Below are 23,411 nucleotides of genomic sequence, written 5' to 3' on the forward strand. Positions count from 1 at the left end.
GCAGTGACTACACAAGACTGAGAGACCATCAGTAACATGGAGTACCATCACAGCCTCACACACACTTACACAGGCTCTGACCTTACTCAGGAATTACTAACCTCATCACACGCAGTGATTACACAAGACTGAGAAACCATCAGTAACATGGAGTACCGTCACATCCTCACACACACTTACACAGGCTCTGACCTTACTCAGGAATTACTAACCTCATCACACAGTGATTACACAAGACTGAGAAACCATCAGTAACATGGAGTACCGTCACATCCTCACACACACTTACACAGGCTCTGACCTTACTCAGGAATTACTAACCTCATCACACACAGAGATTACACAAGACTGAGAGACCATCAGTAACATGGAGTACCATCACAGCCTCACACACACTTACACAGGCTCTGACCTTACTCAGGAGTTACTAACCTCATCACACACAGTGATTACATGAGACTGAGAGACCATCAGTAACATGGAGTACCATCACAGCCTCACGCACACTTACACAGGCTCTTACCTTACTCAGGAATTATTAACCTCATCACACAGTGATTACACAAGACTGAGAAACCATCAGTAACATGGAGTACCGTCACATCCTCACACACACTTACACAGGCTCTGACCTTTATCAGGAATTACTAACCTCATCACACACAGTGATTACACAAGACTGAGATACCATTAGTAACATGGAGTACCATCACAACCACACACACACTAACACAGCATTCACCTTACTCAGGAATTACTAACCTCATCACACACAGTGATTACATAAGACTGAGAAACCATCAGTAACATGGAGTACCATCACAGCCTCACACACACTTACACAGGAATTACTAACCTCATCACACACAGTGATTACTCAAGTCTGAGATACCATCAGTAACATGGAGTACCGTCACAGCCTCACACACACTTACACAGGCTCTGACCTTACTCCGAAATTACTAACCTCATCACACGCAGTGATTACACAAGACTGAGAGACCATCAGTAACATGGAGTAGCATCACAGACTCACACAAACTTACACAGGCCCTGACCTTACTCAGGAATTACTAACCTCATCACACACAGTGATTACACAAGACTGAGAGACCATCAGTAACATGGAGTACCATCACAGCCTCACACACACTTACACAGGCTCTGACATTACTCAGGAATTACTAACCTCATCACACACAGTGATTACACAAGACTGAGAGATCACCAGTAACATGGAGTACTATCACAGCCTCACACACACTTACACATGCTCTGAGCTTACTCAGGAATTACTAACCTCATCACACGCAGTGATTACACATGACTGAGAGACCATCAGAAACATGGAGTACCATCACAGCCTCACACACACTTACACAGGCTCTGACCTTACTCAGGAATTACTAACCTCATCACACACAGTGATTACACAAGACTGAGAGACCATCAGTAACATGGAGTACCGTCACATCCTCACACACACTTACACAGGCTCTGACCTTATTCAGGAATTACTAACCTCATCACACGAAGTGATTACACGAGACTGAGAGACCATCAGTAACATGGAGTACCATCACAGCCTCACACACACTTACACAGGAATTACTAACCTCATCACACACAGTGATTACACAAGTCTGAGAGACCATCAGTAACATGGAGTACCGTCACAGCCTCACACACACTTACACAGGCTCTGACCTTACTCAGGAGTTACTAACCTCATCACACACAGTGATTACACGAGACTGAGAGACCATCAGTAACATGGAGTACCATCACAGCCTCACGCACACTTACACAGGCTCTTACCTTACTCAGGAATTATTAACCTCATCACACAGTGATTACACAAGACTGAGAAACCATCAGTAACATGGAGTACCGTCACATCCTCACACACACTTACACAGGCTCTGACCTTTATCAGGAATTACTAACCTCATCACACACAGTGATTACACAAGACTGAGATACCATTAGTAACATGGAGTACCATCACAACCACACACACACTTACACAGCATTCACCTTACTCAGGAATTACTAACCTCATCACACACAGTGATTACACAAGACTGAGAAACCATCAGTAACCTGGAGTACCATCACAGCCTCACACACACTTACACAGGAATTACTAACCTCATCACACACAGTGATTACACAAGACTGAGATACCATCAGTAACATGGAGTACCCTCACATCCTCACACACACTTACACAGGCTCTTTCCTTACTCAGGAATTACTAACCTCATCACACACAGTGATTACACAAGACTGAGAAACCATCAGTAACCTGGAGTACCATCACAGCCTCACACACACTTACACAGGAATTACTAACCTCATCACACACAGTGATTACACAAGACTGAGATACCATCAGTAACATGGAGTACCGTCATAGCCTCACACACACTTACACAGGCTCTGACCTTACTCAGGAATTACTAACCTCATCACACGCAGTAATTACACAAGACTGAGAGACCATCAGTAACATGGAGGTCCATCACAGCCTCACACACACTTACACAGGCTCTGACCTTACTCAGGAATTACTAACCTCATCACACACAGTGATTACACAAGACTGAGACACCATCAGTAACATGGAGTACCATCACATCCTCACACACACTTACACAGGCTCTGACCTTACTCAGGAATTACTAACCTCATCACACGCAGTGACTACACAAGACTGAGAAACCATCAGTAACATGCAGTACCATCACAGCCTCACACACACTTACACAGGCTCTGACCTTACTCAGGAATTACTAACCTCATCACACACAGTGATTACACAAGACTGAGAGACCATCAGTAACATGGAGTACCATCACAGCATCACACACACTTACACAGGCTCTGACCTTACTCAGGAATTACTAACCTCATCACACACAGTGATTACACAAGACTGAGAGACCATCAGTAACATGGAGTACCATCACAGCCTCACACACACTTACACAGGCTCTGACCATACTCAGGAATTACTAACGTCATCGCACGCAGTGAATACACAAGACTGAGAAACCATCAGTAACATGGAGTACCATCACAACCTCACACACACTTACACAGGCTCTGACCTTACTCAGGAATTACTAAACTCATAACACGACGTGATTACACAAGACTGAGAAACCATCAGTAACATGGAGTACCATCACAGCCTCACACACACTTACACAGACTCAGGCCTTACTCAGGAATTACTAACCTCATCACACGACGTGATTACACAAGACTGAGATACCATCAGTAACATGGAGTACCATCACATCCTCTCACACACTTACACAGACTCTGACCTTACTCAGGAATTACTAACCTCATCCCACACAGTGACTACACAAGGAGTACCATCACATCCTCAGACACACTTACACAGTCTCTGACCTTACTCAGGAATTAATAACCTGATCACATGCAGTGACTAAACAAGACTGAGAAACCAATTGTAACATGGAGTACCATCACATCCTCACACACACTTACACAGGCTCTGACCTTACTCAGGAATTACTAACCTCATCCCACGCAGTGACTACACAAGACTGAGAGACCATCAGTAACATGGAGTACCATCACATCCTCACACACACTTACACAGGCTCTGACCTTACTCAGGAATTACCTTCCTCATCACACACAGTGATTACACAAGACTGAGATACCATCAGTAACATGGAGTACCATCACATCCTCACACACACTTACACAGGCTCTGACCTTACTCAGGAATTACTAACCTCATCACACGCAGTGATTACACAAGACTGAGAAACCATCAGTAACATGGAGTATTATCACAGCCTCACACACACTTACACAGGCTCTGACATTACTCAGGAATTACTAACCTCATCACATGCGGTGATTACACAAGACTGAGATACCATCAGTAACATGGAGTACCCTCACATCCTCACACACACTTACACAGGCTCTTTCCTTACTCAGGAATTACTAACCTCATCACACACAGTGATTACACAAGACTGAGAGACCATCAGTAACATGGAGTACCGTCACAGCCTCACACACACTTACACAGGCTCTGACCTTACTTAGGAGTTACTAACCTCATCACACACAGTGATTACACGAGACTGAGAGACCATCAGTAACATGGAGTACCATCACAGCCTCACGCACACTTACACAGGCTCTTACCTTACTCAGGAATTACTAACCTCATCACACAGTGATTACACAAGACTGAGAAACCATCAGTAACATGGAGTACCATCACATCCTCACACACACTTACACAGGCTCTGACCTTACTCAGGAATTACTAACCTCATCACACACAGTTATTACACAAGACTGAGATACCATCAGTAACATGGAGTACCATCACAACCACACACACACTTACACAGCATTCACCTTACTCAGGAATTACTAACCTCATCACACACAGTGATTACACAAGACTGAGAAACCATCAGTAACCTGGAGTACCATCACAGCCTCACACACACTTCCACAGGAATTACTAAACTCATCACACACAGTGATTACACAAGACTGAGATACCATCAGTAACATGGAGTACCGCCACAGCCTCACACACACTTACACAGGCTCTGACCTTGCTCAGGAATTACTAACCTCATCACACACAGTGATTACACAAGACTGAGACACCATCAGTAACATGGAGTACCATCACATCCTCACACACACTTACACAGGCTCTGACCTTACTCAGGAATTACTAACCTCATCACACGCAGTGACTACACAAGACTGAGACACCATCAGTAACATGGAGTACCATCACAGCCTCACACACACTTACACAGGCTCTGACCTTACTCAGGAATTACTAACCTCATCACACACAGTGATTACACAAGACTGAGAGACCATCAGAAACATGGAGTACCATCACAGCCTCACACACACTTACACAGGCTCTGACCATACTCTGGAATTACTAACGTCATCGCACGCAGTGACTACACAAGACTGAGAAACCATCAGAAACATGGAGTACCATCACAACCTCACACACACTTACACAGGCTCTGACCTTACTCAGGAATTACTAAACTCAACACACGACGTGATTACACAAGACTGAGAAACCATCAGTAACATGGAGTACCATCACAGCCTCACACACACTTACACAGACTCAGGCCTTACTCAGGAATTACTAACCTCATCACACGACGTGATTACACAAGACTGAGATACCATCAGTAACATGGAGTACCATCACATCCTCACACACACTTACACAGCCTCTGACCTTACTCAGGAATTACTAACCTCATCACACGCAGTGACTACACAAGACTGAGAAACCATCAGTAACATGGAGTACCATCACAGCCTCATACACACTTACACAGGCTCTGACCTTACTCAGGAATTACTAACCTCATCCCACGCAGTGACTACACAAGGAGTACCATCACATCCTCAGACACACTTACACAGGCTCTGACCTTACTCAGGAATTACTAACCTGATCACATGCAGTGACTACACAAGACTGAGAAACCAATTGTAACATGGAGTACCATCACATCCTCACACACACTTACACAGGCTCTGACCTTACTCAGGAATTACTAACCTCATCCCACGCAGTGACTACACAAGACTGAGAGACCATCAGTAACATGGAGTACCATCACAGCCTCACACACACTTACACAGGCTCTGACCTTACTCAGGAATTACTAACCTCATCACACGCAGTGATTACACAAGACTGAGAAACCATCAGTAACATGGAGTACCGTCACATCCTCACACACACTTACACAGGCTCTGACCTTACTCAGGAATTACTAACCTCATCACACAGTGATTACACAAGACTGAGAAACCATCAGTAACATGGAGTACCGTCACATCCTCACACACACTTACACAGGCTCTGAACTTACTCAGGAATTACTAACCTCATCACACACAGAGATTACACAAGACTGAGAGACCAACAGTAACATGGAGTACCATCACAGCCTCACACACACTTACACAGGCTCTGACCTTACTCAGGAGTTACTAACCTCATCACGCACAGTGATTACACGAGACTGAGAGACCATCAGTAACATGGAGTACCATCACAGCCTCACGCACACTTACACAGGCTCTTACCTTACTCAGGAATTATTAACCTCATCACACAGTGATTACACAAGACTGAGAAACCATCAGTAACATGGAGTACCGTCACATCCTCACACACACTTACACAGGCTCTGACCTTTATCAGGAATTACTAACCTCATCACACACAGTGATTACACAAGACTGAGATACCATTAGTAACATGGAGTACCATCACAACCACACACACACTAACACAGCATTCACCTTACTCAGGAATTACTAACCTCATCACACACAGTGATTACATAAGACTGAGAAACCATCAGTAACCTGGAGTACCATCACAGCCTCACACACACTTACACAGGAATTACTAACCTCATCACACACAGTGATTACACAAGACTGAGATACCATCAGTAGCATGGAGTACCCTCACATCCTCACACACACTTACACAGGCTCTTTCCTTACTCAGGAATTACTAACCTCATCACACACAGTGATTACACAAGACTGAGAAACCATCAGTAACCTGGAGTACCATCACAGCCTCACACACACTTACACAGGAATTACTAACCTCATCACACACAGTGATTACACAAGACTGAGATACCATCAGTAACATGGAGTACCGTCATAGCCTCACACACACTTACACAGGCTCTGACCTTACTCAGGAATTACTAACCTCATCACACGCAGTAATTACACAAGACTGAGAGACCATCAGTAACATGGAGTACCATCACAGCCTCACACACACTTACACAGGCTCTGACCTTACTCAGGAATTACTAACCTCATCACACACAGTGATTACACGAGACTGAGAGACCATCAGTAACATGGAGTACCTTCACAGCCTCACACACACTTACACAGGCTCTGACCTTACTCAGGAATTACTAACCTCATCACACGCAGTGATTACACAAGATTGAGAAACCATCAGTAACATGGAGTATTATCACACCCTCACACACACTTACACAGGCTCTGACCTTACTCAGGAATTACTAACCTCATCACACGCAGTGATTACACAAAACTGAGATACCATCAGTAACATGGAGTACCCTCACATCCTCACACACACTTACACAGGCTCTTTCCTTACTCAGGAATTACTAACCTCATCACTCACAGTGATTACACAAGACTGAGACACCATCAGTAACATGGAGTACCATCACATCCTCACACACACTTACACAGGCTCTGACCTTACTCAGGAATTACTAACCTCATCACACGCAGTGACTACACAAGACTGAGAAACCATCAGTAACATGGAGTACCATCACAGCCTCACACACACTTACACAGGCTCTGACCTTACTCAGGAATTACTAACCTCATCACACACAGTGATTACACAAGACTGAGAGACCATCAGTAACATGGAGTACCATCACAGCATCACACACACTTACACAGGCTCTGACCTTACTCAGGAATTACTAACCTCATCACACACAGTGATTACACAAGACTGAGAGACCATCAGTAACATGGAGTACCATCACAGCCTCACACACACTTACACAGGCTCTGACCATACTCAGGAATTACTAACGTCATCGCACGCAGTGAATACACAAGACTGAGAAACCATCAGTAACATGGAGTACCATCACAACCTCACACACACTTACACAGGCTCTGACCTTACTCAGGAATTACTAAACTCATAACACGACGTGATTACACAAGACTGAGAAACCATCAGTAACATGGAGTACCATCACAGCCTCACACACACTTACACAGACTCAGGCCTTACTCAGGAATTACTAACCTCATCACACGACGTGATTACACAAGACTGAGATACCATCAGTAACATGGAGTACCATCACATCCTCTCACACACTTACACAGGCTCTGACCTTACTCAGGAATTACTAACCTCATCCCACACAGTGACTACACAAGGAGTACCATCACATCCTCAGACACACTTACACAGTCTCTGACCTTACTCAGGAATTACTAACCTGATCACATGCAGTGACTACACAAGACTGAGAAACCAATTGTAACATGGAGTACCATCACATCCTCACACACACTTACACAGGCTCTGACCTTACTCAGGAATTACTATCCTCATCCCACGCAGTGACTACACAAGACTGAGAGACCATCAGTAACATGGAGTACCATCACATCCTCACACACACTTACACAGGCTCTGACCTTACTCAGGAATTACCTTCCTCATCACACACAGTGATTACACAAGACTGAGATACCATCAGTAACATGGAGTACCATCACATCCTCACACACACTTACACAGGCTCTGACCTTACTCAGGAATTACTAACCTCATCCCACGCAGTGACTACACAAGGAGTACCATCACATCCTCAGACACACTTACACAGGCTCTGACCTTACTCAGGAATTACTAACCTGATCACATGCAGTGACTACACAAGACTGAGAAACCAATTGTAACATGGAGTACCATCACATCCTCACACACACTTACACAGGCTCTGACCTTACTCAGGAATTACTAACCTCATCCCACGCAGTGACTACACAAGACTGAGAGACCATCAGTAACATGGAGTACCATCACAGCCTCACACACACTTACACAGGCTCTGACCTTACTCAGGAATTACTAACCTCATCACACGCAGTGATTACACAAGACTGAGAAACCATCAGTAACATGGAGTACCGTCACATCCTCACACACACTTACACAGGCTCTGACCTTACTCAGGAATTACTAACCTCATCACACAGTGATTACACAAGACTGAGAAACCATCAGTAACATGGAGTACCGTCACATCCTCACACACACTTACACAGGCTCTGACCTTACTCAGGAATTACTAACCTCATCACACACAGAGATTACACAAGACTGAGAGACCATCAGTAACATGGAGTACCATCACAGCCTCACACACACTTACACAGGCTCTGACCTTACTCAGGAGTTACTAACCTCATCACGCACAGTGATTACACGAGACTGAGAGACCATCAGTAACATGGAGTACCATCACAGCCTCACGCACACTTACACAGGCTCTTACCTTACTCAGGAATTATTAACCTCATCACACAGTGATTACACAAGACTGAGAAACCATCAGTAACATGGAGTACCGTCACATCCTCACACACACTTACACAGGCTCTGACCTTTATCAGGAATTACTAACCTCATCACACACAGTGATTACACAAGACTGAGATACCATTAGTAACATGGAGTACCATCACAACCACACACACACTAACACAGCATTCACCTTACTCAGGAATTACTAACCTCATCACACACAGTGATTACATAAGACTGAGAAACCATCAGTAACCTGGAGTACCATCACAGCCTCACACACACTTACACAGGAATTACTAACCTCATCACACACAGTGATTACACAAGACTGAGATACCATCAGTAACATGGAGTACCCTCACATCCTCACACACACTTACACAGGCTCTTTCCTTACTCAGGAATTACTAACCTCATCACACACAGTGATTACACAAGACTGAGAAACCATCAGTAACCTGGAGTACCATCACAGCCTCACACACACTTACACAGGAATTACTAACCTCATCACACACAGTGATTACACAAGACTGAGATACCATCAGTAACATGGAGTACCGTCATAGCCTCACACACACTTACACAGGCTCTGACCTTACTCAGGAATTACTAACCTCATCACACGCAGTAATTACACAAGACTGAGAGACCATCAGTAACATGGAGTACCATCACAGCCTCACACACACTTACACAGGCTCTGACCTTACTCAGGAATTACTAACCTCATCACACACAGTGATTACACGAGACTGAGAGACCATCAGTAACATGGAGTACCTTCACAGCCTCACACACACTTACACAGGCTCTGACCTTACTCAGGAATTACTAACCTCATCACACGCAGTGATTACACAAGATTGAGAAACCATCAGTAACATGGAGTATTATCACACCCTCACACACACTTACACAGGCTCTGACCTTACTCAGGAATTACTAACCTCATCACACGCAGTGATTACACAAAACTGAGATACCATCAGTAACATGGAGTACCCTCACATCCTCACACACACTTACACAGGCTCTTTCCTTACTCAGGAATTACTAACCTCATCACTCACAGTGATTACACAAGACTGAGACACCATCAGTAACATGGAGTACCATCACATCCTCACACACACTTACACAGGCTCTGACCTTACTCAGGAATTACTAACCTCATCACACGCAGTGACTACACAAGACTGAGAAACCATCAGTAACATGGAGTACCATCACAGCCTCACACACACTTACACAGGCTCTGACCTTACTCAGGAATTACTAACCTCATCACACACAGTGATTACACAAGACTGAGAGACCATCAGTAACATGGAGTACCATCACAGCATCACACACACTTACACAGGCTCTGACCTTACTCAGGAATTACTAACCTCATCACACACAGTGATTACACAAGACTGAGAGACCATCAGTAACATGGAGTACCATCACAGCCTCACACACACTTACACAGGCTCTGACCATACTCAGGAATTACTAACGTCATCGCACGCAGTGAATACACAAGACTGAGAAACCATCAGTAACATGGAGTACCATCACAACCTCACACACACTTACACAGACTCAGGCCTTACTCAGGAATTACTAACCTCATCACACGACGTGATTACACAAGACTGAGATACCATCAGTAACATGGAGTACCATCACATCCTCTCACACACTTACACAGGCTCTGACCTTACTCAGGAATTACTAACCTCATCCCACACAGTGACTACACAAGGAGTACCATCACATCCTCAGACACACTTACACAGTCTCTGACCTTACTCAGGAATTACTAACCTGATCACATGCAGTGACTACACAAGACTGAGAAACCAATTGTAACATGGAGTACCATCACATCCTCACACACACTTACACAGGCTCTGACCTTACTCAGGAATTACTATCCTCATCCCACGCAGTGACTACACAAGACTGAGAGACCATCAGTAACATGGAGTACCATCACATCCTCACACACACTTACACAGGCTCTGACCTTACTCAGGAATTACCTTCCTCATCACACACAGTGATTACACAAGACTGAGATACCATCAGTAACATGGAGTACCATCACATCCTCACACACACTTACACAGGCTCTGACCTTACTCAGGAATTACTAACCTCATCACACGCAGTGATTACACAAGACTGAGAAACCATCAGTAACATGGAGTATTATCACAGCCTCACACACACTTACACAGGCTCTGACCTTACTCAGGAATTACTAACCTCATCACACGCGGTGATTACACAAGACTGAGATACCATCAGTAACATGGAGTACCCTCACATCCTCACACACACTTACACAGGCTCTTTCCTTACTCTGGAATTACTAACCTCATCACACACAGTGATTACACAAGACTGAGAGACCATCAGTAACATGGAGTACCGTCACAGCCTCACACACACTTACACAGGCTCTGACCTTACTCAGGAGTTACTAACCTCATCACACACAGTGATTACACGAGACTGAGAGACCATCAGTAACATGGAGTACCATCACAGCCTCACGCACACTTACACAGGCTCTTACCTTACTCAGGAATTACTAACCTCATCACACAGTGATTACACAAGACTGAGAAACCATCAGTAACATGGAGTACCATCACATCCTCACACACACTTACACAGGCTCTGACCTTACTCAGGAATTACTAACCTCATCACACACAGTTATTACACAAGACTGAGATACCATCAGTAACATGGAGTACCATCACATCCTCTCACACACTTACACAGGCTCTGACCTTACTCAGGAATTACTAACCTCATCCCACACAGTGACTACACAAGGAGTACCATCACATCCTCAGACACACTTACACAGTCTCTGACCTTACTCAGGAATTACTAACCTGATCACATGCAGTGACTACACAAGACTGAGAAACCAATTGTAACATGGAGTACCATCACATCCTCACACACACTTACACAGGCTCTGACCTTACTCAGGAATTACTAACCTCATCCCACGCAGTGACTACACAAGACTGAGAGACCATCAGTAACATGGAGTACCATCACATCCTCACACACACTTACACAGGCTCTGACCTTACTCAGGAATTACCTTCCTCATCACACACAGTGATTACACAAGACTGAGATACCATCAGTAACATGGAGTACCATCACAGCCTCACACACACTTACACAGACTCAGGCCTTACTCAGGAATTACTAACCTCATCACACGCAGTGATTACACAAGACTGAGAAACCATCAGTAACATGGAGTATTATCACAGCCTCACACACACTTACACAGGCTCTGACCTTACTCAGGAATTACTAACCTCATCACATGCGGTGATTACACAAGACTGAGATACCATCAGTAACATGGAGTACCCTCACATCCTCACACACACTTACACAGGCTCTTTCCTTACTCTGGAATTACTAACCTCATCACACACAGTGATTACACAAGACTGAGAGACCATCAGTAACATGGAGTACCGTCACAGCCTCACACACACTTACACAGGCTCTGACCTTACTTAGGAGTTACTAACCTCATCACACACAGTGATTACATGAGACTGAGAGACCATCAGTAACATGGAGTACCATCACAGCCTCACGCACACTTACACAGGCTCTTACCTTACTCAGGAATTACTAACCTCATCACACAGTGATTACACAAGACTGAGAAACCATCAGTAACATGGAGTACCATCACATCCTCACACACACTTACACAGGCTCTGACCTTACTCAGGAATTACTAACCTCATCACACACAGTTATTACACAAGACTGAGATACCATCAGTAACATGGAGTACCATCACAACCACACACACACTTACACAGCATTCACCTTACTCAGGAATTACTAACCTCATCACACACAGTGATTACACAAGACTGAGAAACCATCAGTAACCTGGAGTACCATCACAGCCTCACACACACTTCCACAGGAATTACTAACCTCATCACACACAGTGATTACACAAGACTGAGATACCATCAGTAACATGGAGTACCGCCACAGCCTCACACACACTTACACAGGCTCTGACCTTGCTCAGGAATTACTAACCTCATCACACACAGTGATTACACAAGACTGAGACACCATCAGTAACATGGAGTACCATCACATCCTCACACACATTTACACAGGCTCTGACCTTACTCAGGAATTACTAACCTCATCACACGCAGTGACTACACAAGACTGAGACACCATCAGTAACATGGAGTACCATCACAGCCTCACACACACTTACACAGGCTCTGACCTTACTCAGGAATTACTAACCTCATCACACACAGTGATTACACAAGACTGAGAGACCATCAGAAACATGGAGTACCATCACAGCCTCACACACACTTACACAGGCTCTGACCATACTCTGGAATTACTAACGTCATCGCACGCAGTGACTACACAAGACTGAGAAACCATCAGAAACATGGAGTACCATCACAACCTCACACACACTTACACAGGCTCTGACCTTACTCAGGAATTACTAAACTCATCACACGACGTGATTACACAAGACTGAGAAACCATCAGTAACATGGAGTACCATCACAGCCTCACACACACTTACACAGACTCAGGCCTTACTCAGGAATTACTAACCTCATCACACGACGTGATTACACAAGACTGAGATACCATCAGTAACATGGAGTACCATCACATCCTCACACACACTTACACAGCCTCTGACCTTACTCAGGAATTACTAACCTCATCACACGCAGTGACTACACAAGACTGAGAAACCATCAGTAACATGGAGTACCATCACAGCCTCATACACACTTACACAGGCTCTGACCTTACTCAGGAATTACTAACCTCATCCCACGCAGTGACTACACAAGGAGTACCATCACATCCTCAGACACACTTACACAGGCTCTGACCTTACTCAGGAATTACTAACCTGATCACATGCAGTGACTACACAAGACTGAGAAACCAATTGTAACATGGAGTACCATCACATCCTCACACACACTTACACAGGCTCTGACCTTACTCAGGAATTACTAACCTCATCCCACGCAGTGACTACACAAGACTGAGAGACCATCAGTAACATGGAGTACCATCACAGCCTCACACACACTTACACAGGCTCTGACCTTACTCAGGAATTACTAACCTCATCACACGCAGTGATTACACAAGACTGAGAAACCATCAGTAACATGGAGTACCGTCACATCCTCACACACACTTACACAGGCTCTGACCTTACTCAGGAATTACTAACCTCATCACACAGTGATTACACAAGACTGAGAAACCATCAGTAACATGGAGTACCGTCACATCCTCACACACACTTACACAGGCTCTGACCTTACTCAGGAATTACTAACCTCATCACACACAGAGATTACACAAGACTGAGAGACCATCAGTAACATGGAGTACCATCACAGCCTCACACACACTTACACAGGCTCTGACCTTACTCAGGAGTTACTAACCTCATCACACACAGTGATTACATGAGACTGAGAGACCATCAGTAACATGGAGTACCATCACAGCCTCACGCACACTTACACAGGCTCTTACCTTACTCAGGAATTATTAACCTCATCACACAGTGATTACACAAGACTGAGAAACCATCAGTAACATGGAGTACCGTCACATCCTCACACACACTTACACAGGCTCTGACCTTTATCAGGAATTACTAACCTCATCACACACAGTGATTACACAAGACTGAGATACCATTAGTAACATGGAGTACCATCACAACCACACACACACTAACACAGCATTCACCTTACTCAGGAATTACTAACCTCATCACACACAGTGATTACATAAGACTGAGAAACCATCAGTAACCTGGAGTACCATCACAGCCTCACACACACTTACACAGGAATTACTAACCTCATCACACACAGTGATTACACAAGACTGATATACCATCAGTAACATGGAGTACCCTCACATCCTCACACACACTTACACAGGCTCTTTCCTTACTCAGGAATTACTAACCTCATCACACACAGTGATTACACAAGACTGAGAAACCATCAGTAACCTGGAGTACCATCACAGCCTCACACACACTTACACAGGAATTACTAACCTCATCACACACAGTGATTACACAAGACTGAGATACCATCAGTAACATGGAGTACCGTCATAGCCTCACACACACTTACACAGGCTCTGACCTTACTCAGGAATTACTAACCTCATCACACGCAGTAATTACACAAGACTGAGAGACCATCAGTAACATGGAGTACCATCACAGCCTCACACACACTTACACAGGCTCTGACCTTACTCAGGAATTACTAACCTCATCACACACAGTGATTACACGAGACTGAGAGACCATCAGTAACATGGAGTACCTTCACAGCCTCACACACACTTACACAGGCTCTGACCTTACTCAGGAATTACTAACCTCATCACACGCAGTGATTACACAAGACTGAGAAACCATCAGTAACATGGAGTATTATCACACCCTCACACACACTTACACAGGCTCTGACCTTACTCAGGAATTACTAACCTCATCACACGCAGTGATTACACAAAACTGAGATACCATCAGTAACATGGAGTACCCTCACATCCTCACACACACTTACACAGGCTCTTTCCTTACTCAGGAATTACTAACCTCATCACTCACAGTGATTACACAAGACTGAGACACCATCAGTAACATGGAGTACCATCACATCCTCACACACACTTACACAGGCTCTGACCTTACTCAGGAATTACTAACCTCATCACACGCAGTGACTACACAAGACTGAGAAACCATCAGTAACATGGAGTACCATCACAGCCTCACACACACTTACACAGGCTCTGACCTTACTCAGGAATTACTAACCTCATCACACACAGTGATTACACAAGACTGAGAGACCATCAGTAACATGGAGTACCATCACAGCATCACACACATTTACACAGGCTCTGACCTTACTCAGGAATTACTAACCTCATCACACACAGTGATTACACAAGACTGAGAGACCATCAGTAACATGGAGTACCATCACAGCCTCACACACACTTACACAGGCTCTGACCATACTCAGGAATTACTAACGTCATCGCACGCAGTGAATACACAAGACTGAGAAACCATCAGTAACATGGAGTACCATCACAACCTCACACACACTTACACAGGCTCTGACCTTACTCAGGAATTACTAAACTCATAACACGACGTGATTACACAAGACTGAGAAACCATCAGTAACATGGAGTACCATCACAGCCTCACACACACTTACACAGACTCAGGCCTTACTCAGGAATTACTAACCTCATCACACGACGTGATTACACAAGACTGAGATACCATCAGTAACATGGAGTACCATCACATCCTCTCACACACTTACACAGGCTCTGACCTTACTCAGGAATTACTAACCTCATCCCACACATTGACTACACAAGGAGTACCATCACATCCTCAGACACACTTACACTGTCTCTGACCTTACTCAGGAATTACTAACCTGATCACATGCAGTGACTACACAAGACTGAGAAACCAATTGTAACATGGAGTACCATCACATCCTCACACACACTTACACAGGCTCTGACCTTACTCAGGAATTACTAACCTCATCCCACGCAGTGACTACACAAGACTGAGAGACCATCAGTAACATGGAGTACCATCACATCCTCACACACACTTACACAGGCTCTGACCTTACTCAGGAATTACCTTCCTCATCACACACAGTGATTACACAAGACTGAGATACCATCAGTAACATGGAGTACCATCACATCCTCACACACACTTACACAGGCTCTGACCTTACTCAGGAATTACTAACCTCATCACACGCAGTGATTACACAAGACTGAGAAACCATCAGTAACATGGAGTATTATCACAGCCTCACACACACTTACACAGGCTCTGACCTTACTCAGGAATTACTAACCTCATCACACGCGGTGATTACACAAGACTGAGATACCATCAGTAACATGGAGTACCCTCACATCCTCACACACACTTACACAGGCTCTTTCCTTACTCTGGAATTACTAACCTCATCACACACAGTGATTACACAAGACTGAGAGACCATCAGTAACATGGAGTACCGTCACAGCCTCACACACACTTACACAGGCTCTGACCTTACTCAGGAGTTACTAACCTCATCACACACAGTGATTACACGAGACTGAGAGACCATCAGTAACATGGAGTACCATCACAGCCTCACGCACACTTACACAGGCTCTTACCTTACTCAGGAATTACTAACCTCATCACACAGTGATTACACAAGACTGAGAAACCATCAGTAACATGGAGTACCATCACATCCTCACACACACTTACACAGGCTCTGACCTTACTCAGGAATTACTAACCTCATCACACACAGTTATTACACAAGACTGAGATACCATCAGTAACATGGAGTACCATCACAACCACACACACACTTACACAGCATTCACCTTACTCAGGAATTACTAACCTCATCACACACAGTGATTACACAAGACTGAGAAACCATCAGTAACCTGGAGTACCATCACAGCCTCACACACACTTCCACAGGAATTACTAACCTCATCACACACAGTGATTACACAAGACTGAGATACCATCAGTAACATGGAGTACCGCCACAGCCTCACACACACTTACACAGGCTCTGACCTTGCTCAGGAATTACTAACCTCATCACACACAGTGATTACACAAGACTGAGACACCATCAGTAACATGGAGTACCATCACATCCTCACACACACTTACACAGGCTCTGACCTTACTCAGGAATTACTAACCTCATCACACGCAGTGACTACACAAGACTGAGACACCACCAGTAACATGGAGTACCATCACAGCCTCACACACACATACACAGGCTCTGACCTTACTCAGGAATTACTAACCTCATCACACACAGTGATTACACAAGACTGAGAGACCATCAGAAACATGGAGTACCATCACAGCCTCACACACACTTACACAGGCTCTGACCATACTCTGGAATTACTAACGTCATCGCACGCAGTGACTACACAAGACTGAGAAACCATCAGAAACATGGAGTACCATCACAACCTCACACACACTTACACAGGCTCTGACCTTACTCAGGAATTACTAAACTCATCACACGACGTGATTACACAAGACTGAGAAACCATCAGTAACATGGAGTACCATCACAGCCTCACACACACTTACACAGACTCAGGCCTTACTCAGGAATTACTAACCTCATCACACGATGTGATTACACAAGACTGAGATACCATCAGTAACATGGAGTACCATCACATCCTCACACACACTTACACAGCCTCTGACCTTACTCAGGAATTACTAACCTCATCACACGCAGTGACTACACAAGACTGAGAAACCATCAGTAACATGGAGTACCATCACAGCCTCATACACACTTACACAGCCTCTGACCTTACTCAGGAATTACTAACCTCATCCCACGCAGTGACTACACAAGGAGTACCATCACATCCTCAGACACACTTACACAGGCTCTGACCTTACTCAGGAATTACTAACCTGATCACATGCAGTGACTACACAAGACTGAGAAACCAATTGTAACATGGAGTACCATCACATCCTCACACACACTTACACAGGCTCTGACCTTACTCAGGAATTACTAACCTCATCCCACGCAGTGACTACACAAGACTGAGAGACCATCAGTAACATGGAGTACCATCACAGCCTCACACACACTTACACAGGCTCTGACCTTACTCAGGAATTACTAACCTCATCACACGCAGTGATTACACAAGACTGAGAAACCATCAGTAACATGGAGTACCGTCACATCCTCACACACACTTACACAGGCTCTGACCTTACTCAGGAATTACTAACCTCATCACACAGTGATTACACAAGACTGAGAAACCATCAGTAACATGGAGTACCGTCACATCCTCACACACACTTACACAGGCTCTGACCTTACTCAGGAATTACTAACCTCATCACACACAGAGATTACACAAGACTGAGAGACCATCAGTACCATGGAGTACCATCACAGCCTCACACACACTTACACAGGCTCTGACCTTACTCAGGAGTTACTAACCTCATCACACACAGTGATTACACGAGACTGAGAGACCATCAGTAACATGGAGTACCATCACAGCCTCACGCACACTTACACAGGCTCTTACCTTACTCAGGAATTATTAACCTCATCACACAGTGATTACACAAGACTGAGAAACCATCAGTAACATGGAGTACCGTCACATCCTCACACACACTTACACAGGCTCTGACCTTTATCAGGAATTACTAACCTCATCACACACAGTGATTATACAAGACTGAGATACCATTAGTAACATGGAGTACCATCACAACCACACACACACTTACACAGCATTCACCTTACTCAGGAATTACTAACCTCATCACACACAGTGATTACACAAGACTGAGAAACCATCAGTAACCTGGAGTACCATCACAGCCTCACACACACTTACACAGGAATTACTAACCTCATCACATACAGTGATTACACAAGACTGAGATACCATCAGTAACATGGAGTACCCTCACATCCTCACACACACTTACACAGGCTCTTTCCTTACTCAGGAATTACTAACCTCATCACACACAGTGATTACACCAGACTGAGAAACCATCAGTAACCTGGAGTACCATCACAGCCTCACACACACTTACACAGGAATTACTAACCTCATCACACACAGTGATTACACAAGTCTGAGATACCATCAGTAACATGGAGTACCGTCATAGCCTCACACACACTTACACAGGCTCTGACCTTACTCAGGAATTACTAACCTCATCACACGCAGTAATTACACAAGACTGAGAGACCATCAGTAACATGGAGTACCATCACAACCTCACACACACTTACACAGGCTCTGACCTTACTCAGGAATTACTAACCTCATCACACACAGTGATTACACAAGACTGAGAGACCATCAGTAACATGGAGTACCTTCACAGCCTCACACACACTTACACAGGCTCTGACCTTACTCAGGAATTACTAACCTCATCACACGCAGTGATTACACAAGACTGAGAAACCATCAGTAACATGGAGTATTATCACACCCTCACACACACTTACACAGGCTCTGACCTTACTCAGGAATTACTAACCTCATCACACGCAGTGATTACACAAAACTGAGATACCATCAGTAACATGGAGTACCCTTTCATCCTCACACACACTTACACAGGCTCTTTCCTTACTCAGGAATTACTAACCTCATCACTCACAGTGATTACACAAGACTGAGACACCATCAGTAACATGGAGTACCATCACATCCTCACACACACTTACACAGGCTCTGACCTTACTCAGGAATTACTAACCTCATCACACGCAGTGACTACACAAGACTGAGAAACCATCAGTAACATGGAGTACCATCACAGCATCACACACACTTACACAGGCTCTGACCTTACTCAGGAATTACTAACCTCATCACACACAGTGATTACACAAGACTGAGAGACCATCAGTAACATGGAGTACCATCACAGCCTCACACACACTTACACAGGCTCTGACCATACTCAGGAATTACTAACGTCATCGCACGCAGTGAATACACAAGACTGAGAAACCATCAGTAACATGGAGTACCATCACAACCTCACACACACTTACACAGGCTCTGACCTTACTCAGGAATTACTAAACTCATAACACGACGTGATTACACAAGACTGAGAAACCATCAGTAACATGGAGTACCATCACAGCCTCACACACACTTACACAGACTCAGGCCTTACTCAGGAATTACTAACCTCATCACACGACGTGATTACACAAGACTGAGATACCATCAGTAACATGGAGTACCATCACATCCTCTCACACACTTACACAGGCTCTGACCTTACTCAGGAATTACTAACCTCATCCCACACAGTGACTACACAAGGAGTACCATCACATCCTCAGACACACTTACACAGGCTCTGACCTTACTCAGGAATTACTAACCTGATCACATGCAGTGACTACACAAGACTGAGAAACCAATTGTAACATGGAGTACCATCACATCCTCACACACACTTACACAGGCTCTGACCTTACTCAGGAATTACTAACCTCATCCCACGCAGTGACTACACAAGTCTGAGAGACCATCAGTAACATGGAGTACCATCACATCCTCACACACACTTACACAGGCTCTGACCTTACTCAGGAATTACCTTCCTCATCACACACAGTGATTACACAAGACTGAGATACCATCAGTAACATGGAGTACCATCACATCCTCACACACACTTACACAGGCTCTGACCTTACTCAGGAATTACTAACCTCATCACACGCAGTGATTACACAAGACTGAGAATCCATCAGTAACATGGAGTATTATCACAGCCTCACACACACTTACACAGGCTCTGACCTTACTCAGGAATTACTAACCTCATCACACGCGGTGATTACACAAGACTGAGATACCATCAGTAACATGGAGTACCCTCACATCCTCACACACACTTACACAGGCTCTTTCCTTACTCTGGAATTACTAACCTCATCACACACAGTGATTACACAAGACTGAGAGACCATCAGTAACATGGAGTACCGTCACAGCCTCACACACACTTACACAGGCTCTTACCTTACTCAGGAGTTACTAACCTCATCACACACAGTGATTACACGAGACTGAGAGACCATCAGTAACATGGAGTACCATCACAGCCTCAAGCACACTTACACAGGCTCTTACCTTACTCAGGAATTACAACCTCATCACACAGTGATTACACAAGACTGAGAAACCATCAGTAACATGGAGTACCATCACATCCTCACACACACTTACACAGGCTCTGACCTTACTCAGGAAATACTAACCTCATCACACACAGTGATTACACAAGACTGAGATACCATCAGTAACATGGAGTACCATCACAACCACACACACACTTACACAGCATTCACCTTACTCAGGAATTACTAACCTCATCACACACAGTGATTACACAAGACTGAGAAACCATCAGTAACCTGGAGTACCATCACAGCCTCACACACACTTCCACAGGAATTACTAACCTCATCACACACAGTGATTACACAAGACTGAGATACCATCAGAAACATGGAGTACCGCCACAGCCTCACACACACTTACACAGGCTCTGACCTTGCTCAGGAATTACTAACCTCATCACACACAGTGATTACACAAGACTGAGACACCATCAGTAACATGGAGTACCATCACATCCTCACACACACTTACACAGGCTCTGACCTTACTCAGGAATTACTAACCTCATCACACGCAGTGACTACACAAGACTGAGACACCATCAGTAACATGGAGTACCATCACAGCCTCACACACACTTACACAGGCTCTGACCTTACTCCGGAATTACTAACCTCATCACACACAGTGATTACACAAGACTGAGAGACCATCAGTAACATGGAGTACTATCACAGCATCACACACACTTACACAGGCTCTGACCTTACTCAGGAATTACTAACCTCATCACACACAGTGATTACACAAGACTGAGAGACCATCAGTAACATGGAGTACCATCACAGCCTCACACACACTTACACAGGCTCTGACCATACTCTGGAATTACTAACGTCATCGCACGCAGTGACTACACAAGACTGAGAAACCATCAGAAACATGGAGTACCATCACAACCTCACACACACTTACACAGGCTCTGACCTTACTCAGGAATTACTAAACTCATCACACGACGTGATTACACAAGACTGAGATACCATCAGTAACATGGAGTTCCATCACATCCTCACACACACTTACACAGCCTCTGACCTTACTCAGGAATTACTAACCTCATCACACGCAGTGACTACACAAGACTGAGAAACCATCAGTAACATGGAGTACCATCACAGCCTCATACACACTTACACAGGCTCTGACCTTACTCAGGAATTACTAACCTCATCCCACGCAGTGACTACACAAGGAGTACCATCACATCCTCAGACACACTTACACAGGCTCTGACCTTACTCAGGAATTACTAACCTGATCACATGCA

The sequence above is a fragment of the Taudactylus pleione genome, unplaced genomic scaffold (genome assembly GCF_031769625.1).
Source record: "Taudactylus pleione unplaced genomic scaffold, aTauple2 ptg003137l, whole genome shotgun sequence".
NCBI lineage: Eukaryota > Metazoa > Chordata > Amphibia > Anura > Myobatrachidae > Taudactylus > Taudactylus pleione.